We start from the raw sequence: 11,827 nt of genomic DNA on the forward strand, positions 1-11,827 counted from the left end.
CAGTAGGAGGCTGTAAATGAGGGAAGGGATGAGATGCTCTGTTCAGGACCTTGTCCCTGGCAGCCTTCATGATGTGGCTGTTTGAGCTGGACCCGGTGTGGAGGAGAGGTGTGGGATTCCCGGAGGAGGACTGAGAAGGGAGGGGTTACTGGTGGGCAGGACAGAGGCTGGAAAGGGAGGAGAGAAAGGAGATCATGAAGCAGAGAGGCAGGGCCTCCTCAGCCTGTGGGTGAGCCACTGTCCAGCTTGCACAGGGACACTTCTGCCTCCACCCTAATATGGGAAACTATCCTGTCTGAGCTTCTCCTACTAGGAGACCCAGTTTGACGACTCCCTCCAAAAAATGTGGGGCAAGAGGGTCCCCACTCACTCTCAGTGGCTTTGTCTGCCAGGGGGCCTTAGCAGACTGGTCCTGGATCCGTTGGTTGCAACAAAGATTCAGTTCAAACTAGCTTAAGCTAAATGGGCAGGTTGCTGTCCTGGGGTGTCAGAGGCCACCTCATAAAGAGCGTCCAGGACTCCGAGACACCAGTCACGGGGTCATGTCTCTGCAGGGTCCCCACACAAAGACACCTCCCAGAAGGATGTGAGGGCAACCAGCAGTTAGCGCAAGACCCACAGGCCCGTCAGAAAGGGAGCCATGCCTCCCCAGGAGCAGCAGCTGTGTTCTGAAATTCAAGCCTGGATCACGTGCTGATCTGTGAACCAGTCACACTGGTCATGTCCCCAGCCCTAAACCTGAGCCACCCGCACTTCAGTGGGGATACTGAGAGTCCAGCCCTGCCTGTGGTGTCAGGGCCAGCATGGAAAAGACAGAACCAGGTGAGAGGACATAGTGAGACTCAAGTCCCCTGTCCTAGGCTAACGAGAGGTGAGCTGCCGGGACAGAAGTCTCTTTAGTGATCTTATTCACTCTGGAAGACAAGGACACTGGGTGTGGCAGAGCTGTCCAGGTTTCTCCCCTGCCTGTCAGACATTCTGGTCCAACTTCCCAGAGCTTCAAGAGAGACTCTGACCATGCCATAGCCAGGGGAAGCAGACACAACCCCTAGAACAGCCTTCAACTGGAGACTGCCAAGGTTGGTAATAGATAGGGTGACCTGGAAGCAGTCATCTCCCAGGGTGGACCAGTGGCATGAATCTCCCTTTACCCCCAGTAGTAAATAGCCAGGTAATAATACGCCCTCCGTCTTCTGTCCACCCTTCTCTTCCCACTCCCGACTCCTGTCTCGGATCATTAGCAATGAACTACGACCCCTTCTTAGGAACCCTCACCTCGGGCTTCCCTCTGGGGACACCCAAACTGCATTATGGGAGGGGCCTGCAGCTGCTCTATGAATTCCTCAAAGGTGACTCATGTTGAGACACAGTGCAGCTATGTGAACAGGAGCCAAAACCACTCCAAACCTGAGGACAGCTGTTGAGGGAAAGTTGAGGAAACTCTTGGGGACCCGCATGGCAGGGTGGGAGGGGGGAGGTGTGTTGCAAGGAGGATCTCAGGGGCATCTTAGTTAGGGTTTTGCTGAGGGGTGGCATGGCTCAGAACCAAGCAGAGGTTGCCTTACCTTCCGGACTCATGGAGAACAGGAAGGTTAGTTAACCCATGAGAGCATTTGATTGTGTTCGTCCACAGAAACAGGATCTGGGCCCTGTGGTAGGTGGCAGTGAGAAATGGCCCCTGTGGTGGGGATCATTGGTAAGTTTAGAATGTACACACTCTGTGGCCCAGAGTTTCATCCCACACAGTTGCCTATGCATCCCAGGAAGTACCATATTTTCTAAATATATGACGTTCTCCTATTCTCAGAGATCTCAAGCGTTATGGCCAGTGGGACGACCACTGTCCAAATGACAAGCAAATACCAGTCGCTGGGGAGAAGGTGGAAAGCTGTTAGTGTGAATGCAAAATGATACAGCCAGTATGGCAAGCAGTACGGTGTTTCTTCAGAAATTTAACACAGAGTCCCATATGATCCAGCAATTTCATTTCTGGGTTTATACCCAAGAGAATTGAAAGCTGTGGTTCAGAGGTTCTGGTACACCAATGTTCAGAAGCAGCACTACTTGCAATATCCAGAGGGTGGGAGCAAATCTGTCCATTGATTAATGGATAAACAAAATGTGGTATATCCACATGATGGAATATTATTCAGCACTGAAAAGGAGGGGGATTCTCAGATATGCTACAGCATTCTGTTACGTGAAATAATCCAGTCACAAAAGAAAAATATTGTATGAGTCTGCTTACATGATGTGCCCAGAATAATCACATTCATGGAGAAAGGTAATGGGATGAAGGGGAGGTGCCGGGGTGGGATGAGGGGGAATGGGAGGCGTTGAAAGAGCAGAGCTTCCGTTTGCAGACAGATGATGGCACAATGCAAATGTGCTCACACTGCATTCCTGCACATGCTGAGCAAGTGCCCTACCACTGCTGAGCTGTGCTCCTAGTCCTCAAACTGTATTCTTAAGAGTTTAGATCGCCAGGCAGTGGTGGCGCACGCCTTTAATCCCAGCACTCGGGAGGCAGAGCCAGGCAGATCTCTGTGAGTTTGAGGCCAGCCTGGTCTACAGAGTGAGATCCAGGACAGCTCCAAAACTACATAGAGAAATTCTGTCTCAAAAAACTAAAAAAAAAAAAGAAAGAAAGAAAGAGTTTAAATCAGTGGTTCTCAACCTGTGGGTCATGCCCCTTTCGCAAGAGTCACCCTAGATTACCAGAAAACACAGATATTTACATTACAATTCATGACAGTAGCAAAATTACAGTTATGAAGTAGCAATGAGAATAATGTTATGGTTGGGGGTCAGCACAACAAGAGGAACTGTATTAAAGGGTCACAGCATTAGGAAGGTTGAGAACCAGTGATCCAGACGGTGGTTGGGAGTGTGCAGCTCAGTGGTAGAGTGTTTCCTCAGCATAGCCCTGAGTGCAATCTCCACATCCACAATAAACAATGTATTAGGTCTGTGTACATGTTTAAAACATCACACGTGAGTTGGGTATAGTAGCACACGCCTTTGATCCCAGCACTAGGGAAGCAGAGGCAGGAGCATCTCTGAGTTCAAGGCCAGTCTGGTCTACAGAGTGAGTTCCAGAACAGCCAGGGCTACCTATATCAAAACAAAACAAAACATCACACATTAGGCAACACATTACTTTAGAGATGTACTCTTAGGGGCTGGAGAGATGCTTGGTAGTTAAGAACATTGCTGCTCTTACAGAGGGCCGGAATTGAGTTCCCAATATTCATATTGGGTGCCTCATAGCCACCTGGAATTCCAGCTCCAGGGCATCTAACACCCTTTTCTGGCCTCCTTGGACACCTGCTCACATGTTTGGATATACATATACACACAAATAAAAATAAAATAGAGCTCTCAACAAGGAAATGTAGTTTTGTCTTTCCATCATATTAAACTAAACAGTTATGATTTAATTCTTCTCTCCTCTCCCCCCACCCCCACGGTGTTTTTTTTTTTTTTTTTTGATAAAGTCTCACTATTATTCCAGCCTGGCCTTGAACTTATAATCTTCCTGCCTTAGATTCCCACACGATGAGCTTATAAGTAAGTGTGCATATCCCGTTCTTATAAACTTCTTTTTGTTGTTGTTTTGAGACAAAGTTTCAACAGTTACAGACAGTTGGGAGCTGCTATGTGGGTGCTGGGAATTGAACTAGGGTCCTCTGGAAGAGTAGCCCGTGCTTTTAATCACTGAGCCTTCTCTCCAGCCCCTAAGCCCAGCCCAGTTTCATATTAACTTCTAATCTACTATTTGAATTTGCTTACTCTAAAGAATTCATACAGTTCTGCCCTTCCATATGGGGCTCATTTCACTCAGCATGATGTTTTCAAGGTTTACTGATGTTGGAGCATGGCTGAGAATTCCACCCTTTTATGGCAAAATATTAACACTATTCCCTGGTAAGACAGACCTCATTGTTGAGGGACATATGGGTGGTCTTCATCTTCTGGCTGCTCCTGGCCTGTCCTGTGCTTTTGAATCTTAGATACAGCCAGAAGAGCTCAGCCCAGTCTGGGGAACAACTGGCTGTAGAACCTTCAGGAGGTTGTTGGCTACCATGAACACATTTCCACCAGGATAGAGTAGTATAGAAGCTGCATGGTTGAAACCTGGAGCCTTGGTGGCAGTCTTGCCTAGTGTGCAGGCCAAGTGGGGTTTGTGGATGCTCCTTGACCGCTCCATAACTCAGTGGTGCCTCTGGCTTCTAATCTAGGGCCATAAATTCTGTTCTGCTTCCTCGGGTTCCCCAGACTCGGAAGTCATTTCAGGGGCTGCACCTGTGACCCGAGGAACAGCTGGAATAGCTTTATGAGTAGAGAAGTTGTGGTTCTCCTTTGCCTTCACTTCCTTTGCTCACATGGTTGAGATTCTTCTGGCTCGTACATTAAGTTGTGGTTTGTTCATTTTCAGTACTGTAGAGTACACGTCTTTGTACATATAAATTCCATCATGTATTAGTGCTGAGGGACAATCTTTTTTGTACACTATGAATATGCATTATTCTCATTGGTTAATAAAAAGCTGATTGGCCAATAGCTGGGCAGGAAGAGCTTGAGCAGGAGAGCCAGACTAGGAGAATTCTGGGAAGAGGAAGGGCAGAGTCAGAGAGTTTCAGGCAAACACAGAGAAGCAAGATAAGAATGCTGTACTAAGAAAAGGTACCAAGCCACATGGCTAAACATAGATAAGAATTATGGGTTAATTTAAGTGAAAGAGTTAGCTAGTAACAAGCCTGAGCTACCGGCTGAGCATTTTTAAAACAATACTAAGCCTCTGTGTTGGTTATTTGGGAGCAGGTGGTTGGGACAGGAAAACTCCACCTACATATTAGTTCCCCCATTGGTGGACAGTTGGTTTGCTTGCAATATTTAATTTTCCCACTCAGTACTACTATGAATATCCAATACTTGCCTTTTCATGAATATATGCATGTATTTTGTTGAATGAAGCTGCTGGGCATGTGGTATCTCTATGTTTAATTTGGACAAATGATGCCAAATGGTTTTCTGATGTTATAACGTTTCTTTTTGGTTTGTATTGGTTTATTTTGTTCTGTTTCCATGCTGAAGATAGAAAGAAGAGCCTTATATATGTTAGGTGAGTGCTCTACCACTGAGTGATGGTCCCAGATTTTCAAAGTCATACTGTTTCAGTCCTCATCACCACTGTATGAGAGTTCAGGTTTCCCTGAACCATGTCAACACTTAGTATTGTCATTATTTGCACTTTAGCCACTCTGGTAGATTGGTTGCTATGGTATTGTGCTATCTTAATTTCTCTTTGCCTGACAGCTAGTCTTTGAAGTTGGACATATTTTCATCTTTGTATTGGTTTCTGAGATATTGTTTCCAAGTAAAGTAATGGCCAAGTGATCTATGAGTGTTTTCCTGAAGGCCTTTTTTTTTGGGGGGGGTCTGTTTTGCAGAATTACATATGCAGAATTATATCTGCAGATATATGGCTTTTGCTAGCTAGTCTTTCCTCCAGGAGCCTTGCTCTTCCTTGCTGCAGAGACACCTGGTGAGTGGACATGGTCGCTCCCAGGTACTTTCTAAAGCACTCTTTGCAGATTTGCTCACAGTGTCTGCTTGATAAATCACAGCCCTGGGAAAAAATGACTAAGTCTGAATTAAATACCTTCACCTCCTTTTTCCCCCTAAGGAGTTCTGCTGGGTGACTGCCACCAGCACCCAAATTAGAAGTTGTTGAGGTCATTTCAGGCTATTGTGCCTTCTTCAAATAGTTATTTCCTTGTTTGAAATAAAGGAACCAGGAAACATCAGGTAAAAGCAGTGCTTGTATGAGAACTTGGGCAGACAGGGACTCCCCCTTCTCCAAGGAATTGTTTTGGAGAGGAAGAAGAACAAAAACTTGCCTAGTATTCCACTATGGGGAGTGGGGGAGACTGGAAATGCCCCAATACTAAATACCCTAATTCTATACTCTAATTTGGTCATAGCCATCCAATAGATGACTGAAGAATCATTTAAAAACAAGACGAGGGGCTGCAGAGATGGCTGAGTCGCAAGGAGCACTTGCTGCTCTTGTAGAGGACCCGGGTTCAGTTCCCAGCACACGATAGTTCACAAACATCCGTAACTAAAGCTCCAGAGGGTCTGCCTACCCTCTCCTGACATCTGTCAGCACCAGGGGCACAGGCAAGCAAGACACTCATCACGTACACAGACCTAAAGAAAGACATGAAGTGTCTGAAAAAATAAGACGAGGTAAACTTATTCAGGAGAATACAGACTGTAGAGGGGAAAAGAAAAATCCTCAAAAAGGATGGGGCAGATCAGCGTGCCAGGTGGATATGTCTCTTCCTTGTGATACACATAATCTATCTGAATGGGCCACAGCCAGAGGTGAGAAGGGCGTGGTCCTACAGGGAGAGGGCAGTGGATTCCTCTGCAAACTATCTAGATCATTCAAAATATTTAAACATCCACGTGCATTTATTATTTAAAAAAACTAATTAAAAATGGAAAACTTTGAGATATGGAAGTGGAAAAGGAAGTTATCATCCCAAGAAATGCATCAGTCACCTCCTCTGGCCCCTTCACTGTCACCTCCAAAGCCACTCACACGTCTCAGTCAGGCATGCTCAGGAGGTCAAGGCAGGAGGGTCTTAAGTTCGAAGCCAGCCTGGGCTACACAGTAAGATCTTCTCTCAAAAAGAACCCTGAAGTGGACCAAACAAGAAAACCACTTTTCTCTCTGCCTCCCTACTTTTGGGGTGTTCCAAGGTGAAGAGTTAGTCACGGGGTGGGGATGTCTCCTTTGGGGCTTTTCTCTCACTGTGAGGACACACATATGGCAAACTCCAGGCCGACCTCTCTGTGGAGCACAGTAAGCCTGGAAGCTCGTAACTTTTTCAGAAGACCTTGGTGCTTTCTCTTTTTAAAAACCATTATTTAAAAGGGAGTGGAGTGGGGGAGTAGAGGCCAGACAACTTGCAGAAGTCCATTCTCACCTTCCTCCAGGTGAGTTCCAAGAATAAACTAGGATGTTTGGGCTTGGTAGCAAGTGCCTCTAACTGATGAGCTTTTTTTTTTCCTTTTTCTTTTTTGTTTTGGTTGTTTTGAGACAGGGTTTCTCTGTGTAGTTTTGGTGCCTGTCCTGGATCTTGCTCTGTAGACCAGGTTGGCCTTGAACTCACAGAGATCTGCCTGGCTCTGCCTCCCGAGTGCTGGGATTAAAGGCGTGCGCCACCACCGCCCGGCCTGATGAGCCCTTTCACCAACCCCTAAAACATGCTTTTTTTTTTTTTTTTTTTTTTTTTTTTTTTTTTTTTTTTTTTTTGGATAGAGTTTCTTTGTGTAGCCTTAGCTGTCCTAGAACTAGCTCTGTAGACCAGGCTGGCCTTGAATCTACAGAGCTCCCCCTGCCTCTGCCTCCTGAGTGCTAGGATTAAAGGCATGCGCCACCACCTCCCAGCTAAAACATGTTTTCTTAGTCAGTATAAAAACAAGAATACAAGCCGGGCGGTGGTGGCGCACGCCTTTAATCCCAGCACTCGGGAGGCAGAGGCAGGCGGATCTCTGTGAGTTCGAGGCCAGCCTGGGCTACCAAGTGAGATCCAGGAAAGGCTCAAAGCTACACAGAGAAACCCTGTCTCGGAAAACCAAAAAAAAAAAAAAACAAGAATACAATCAAAACTGGGTTATATTTCTTTTCACATCAACATAGCCACAAAATTAATTTTTTTGTGTGTGGTAGTTTGAATGAGAATGGCCCTCATAGGCTCATATACTTGAATGCTTGGTCATTAGGGAGTGGTACTACTTGAGAGGGATTAGGAGGTGTGGTCTTATTGGAGGAAGTGGGTTACTGGGGGTGGGCTTTGGGGATTTCAAATGCTCAAGCCAGGCCCAGAGTTTTTCTCTTCCTGTTGCCTGCGGATCCGGACGTAGAACTCTCAGCTACTTCTCCAGCACCATGACTGACTACACGCTGCCATGCTCCCCACCATAATGCACTCAACCTCTGAAACGGCAAACTCCAATTAAATTGCTTTCCTTTATGAGTTGTCATGGCTGTGGTGTCTCTTCACAGTAACAGAACACAGAGACAGTGTGTGTGTGTGTGTGTGTGTGTGTGTGTGTGTGTGTGTGTGTGTGTGTGACATGCTTATCATTTTTTAAATTGTGTACGTTATTCTTTTCTAATGAAAAGCCTTGGGAACGCAGGTGTCTAGAGCATCTCTTGGTGCATCCTGGGCAAGCTGCTTGAGAGACAGACCGCACACATTTCAGACTGGGGCCACACGGTCACTGTTGTTACTAAACTCCTTCTGCTCTGTAGCAGAGACAGCAACAGACAACAGACATGGAGGGGTGCGGCCACGCTGCAAAGGAGCCCCGTGGAAGCAGCTCGGAGCGGGGTTAGGTCGGAAGTCCTCAGCCTGCAGTTCCTGCCGTCCTCGTTCAGCAGGCGCCGGCGCGGCGTTTGCTGAGTGGATGGATGCACTGAGCATTGCTAGCGGTGGGGACGAGCGTGTTTGCGGAGTGGAGGTCAGTTTTCATGTCACCTCAGCCCTCGTGCGCTGTGTGGCACGGGGCAACCCGCTGCCTTTGCCGTCAGTAAACGGAGGCAACACCCCCGCTTGCCAGGCTGCACGGAGCAGATGAAATGCTACAAAGGTCACCGTCCTACCTGGAACAGGAACAGAGGTCCCGTGGGCAGCTCAGGGACGGAACTGCCACTTCTTAGAGGTCTGGTGGCCTGGGGAATGTCAACTTGGCACAGGAAAAGAGGGGGCGGGGCCAGCCAATAACATGACCCGAAACACAAACAGTCCCCAGAGAGGGGCCGAAACTCTCAGGTTAGTGAGAACACGCTCGTCAGGTTTCTGTGCTACCTCTGAGCAAGAAGACCTGGGAAGGTGGCCCGGCCTGGTCTCAGTTGGCATTACTGACAGGAGCCGGCAGGAGCCCGGCTGCTAGAGGAGCCTTGAGTGCCCCAGACTGCTGATTGGCCAGGTCATTTCTTCAGAGCCAGAGGCGGCATATCAGGGCCAGAGTATGTCCCCTGGAGGAGCCTAATGCTCCCATCTCACTGGGGACCACCTAAGACTCACAAGCTCTCTCCAAGGTGGCCTGCAAGGGCAATTTGGAGGTGTGTGTGAAAACAGACAATACACAGTGTTGAGGCTCTGGGAAGCTCAGGCTCTTTGTAACTGTGTCAGGGCTTGGACTCACTCTAGACAGCTTGAACGATGACAGTTTTCAAGACCTAGAAAAGTGTGGTCCAGGACCCTAGGGCTCTATGGGGATGGCAGGGTTTAGGCCAGCAGAACTGGGTATCTCTGCCTGGAGAGGGAGGGAGGTTCTCCTAGACAGCGGGGAGCTATCGGCAGAGGGAGGGACTGCTAGCAGAGTTCTGTCCGCTGCTTTAGAAAGGAGCTGTGTTTGCTCCCCTGGGCACATTAGTGTCCTTCAGCTAGAGAGCTGGATTCCCTGGGCATGGACCTGGGTTCTTCAAGGAAACCCTGCATGTTCCAAGATCAGCAAAGGGTCTAGGGGATGGCTCAGTGGATAAGAGTGACTGCTTCCAAGCACATGGACTGGAGTTCAAATCCACAGCACCCACTTAAAAACCCAGGTGTGGCTGTGTGTGCCCATAGCTCCAGTGTGTGGATGGGGAGAGGGACAGCAGAGGGAGAATCCTGGGATCTCACGGGCCAGCCAGCCTAGCTGCACCCCCTTCCAGTTCAGCGAAAGACCAAGGACTAAGGTGAAGGATAGAGGAAGATATTCAAAATCCTCCTCTGGCCTCCGTACACATGGAGGCCTCAGGCATACACTGCGTGCATACACACACACATTCAAAATAAAAATAAAAAATAATTTAAAAGATCAGCAAGGGGGGCTGGAGAGATGGTTCAGTTAAGAGCACTGGCTGTTTTTCCAGAGGACCTGGGTTCAATTCCCAGCACCGACATGGCAGCTCACAACTGTCTGTACCTCATTTCAGGGGATCCGACACCTTCACACAGACAAAACATGAATGTGCATGAAGTGAAAATAAACAGAAAAGATCAGCAAGGGTCCAGGGCCTGGAGACCTGCAATCCCAGTACTTGAGTGGGGATGGTGCTAGGAGGATTGCAAGTTCGAGACAAGCCTGGGTTACACGAGCAAGACTACCTCAAATGCAACACAAACCAAACCCCATGGGGAGGAGTCACAGCCCAGCCAACCTTCCCTCTAGGCCTCAGTATCCCCATCTGCTAAAGCAGCCGAGTAGCTGGGGACCCGCAGGTTTTAGGGCTGTTTTGGGTGGGCTTTGGGTCACGGTGGGGCACAGCTGTCCTTCTCAGTCTGGGGACTAGGAATAATTCCTTATCGGGTCCAGTCTGTTGCTGTGGTATTCTGGGTGTGGATGACACCGGATGTCCAGGAGGAGCCTGGGTGCTGGCTTAAAAAGGGGGGCGTGGAGGCTATTTCTGGAAGTCTGAAATGGGGAGACACGTGGGTGTGGGAGGTGTTGGGTACTCGGGGAAGAAACCTGAGCTAAGGCTGGAGTCCAGCCCTTGGGAAACTGTACCAGCACTGGGGTGGGGCAAGAGAAGGGCCTGACAGCTGGGAGGCACCCAGTGGGACCAGAATGTCCCTCCTCCCGGGCACCTGTCCTCAGGCTCCTCTGACCTTTGGCCCCACCCCATAAACACTTCTGGAGAGGCAGCAGAGAAGCCCTAGTGTCCAGTGCCCACTCCCACCCTCATACCAGCATTCCCAGTAGGGGGTATTCATCACAAACCACGGAGACCCCCTCATCTTTCCAAGCACCCCACTTTCATGTCTCAAGACTGTTTGAATTAGACATGGCTGCTAGTGCCATTCTACAGATTAGGACTTGGGACTCAGAGAGGTGAAGTGACCTGTCAAAGGACACACAGCTGTCAGTTACGGGGCCACGGTGAGCCTCTGGGTGCCTGTAACCATGGGCAGACTGAGTAATGAGTAAGACTACGTGCTAGGTTAGCCAGAGGCGGGGAGAGACGCAGCTGCCTTAAGGGTGGAGGGCAGGAATCTAGGGAAGGCAAGAGACATACTCTGGGTCTTGAAGATGTACAATTTAGAATGGATGAAATGGATGGGGAAGGGTTTTCTCAGGGAGGTAACAGCTTGGGCCAAACCTCAGACAATTGTGACGGAAAGAGTAACCCAGCCAGGGTCACTGCTATTTTATGGGCTATGAGGGGGTGGGCTGAGGCGGCTGGACCCTGACAGTGTCCTGATGCCTGGAACACCCAGGGCTTTGTAACAACTGATGGATAAGTTTCTTGGGTTGAGTTTGGTAGGGACACAAGGCCTGTGGTCCAGGGCTCCAGGGGCAGAACTGTAGGATGCATGGGCAGAAAGCTCTGTGTCTCCCAGACCTACACAGAGGCTCCTGCAGAGTTCTGGGTGGACAGGAAGCCGGCTATTCCTTCTGCACTGGAGAATGGCTTCTGTGTGCACCACAACAAAAAGGCTTTTCTGCCAAGGGGAGGAGAGGAAGCAGCCAGGCTTGCTGGGTCCAACCCCAGCCTGAAAGGAAGCTCTGTCCCAGGCCCTGGCATCTTGGATTCGCAGAATGAAGAAGGCTGGGGGTGGGTGGGTGGGTGTCCAGTCCCTGTCTCACTCTTCATCAGCATCAGGTGGGCCAGGCAGGGCAGGGGTTTGCCAAATTGGTCTGCCCAGGTCTGATCCTAGCATGGTGCTTCCCAGCTGTATGGCCTTGGCCAAGTCACTTCCCCTCCGAGACCCATTTTCCTCCAGAATAAACTGTGAGCGGGAGCATCCTGGTTGGTCAG

The sequence above is a fragment of the Peromyscus maniculatus genome, chromosome 5, assembly GCF_049852395.1.
Source record: "Peromyscus maniculatus bairdii isolate BWxNUB_F1_BW_parent chromosome 5, HU_Pman_BW_mat_3.1, whole genome shotgun sequence".
Taxonomy (NCBI): Eukaryota; Metazoa; Chordata; class Mammalia; order Rodentia; family Cricetidae; genus Peromyscus; species Peromyscus maniculatus.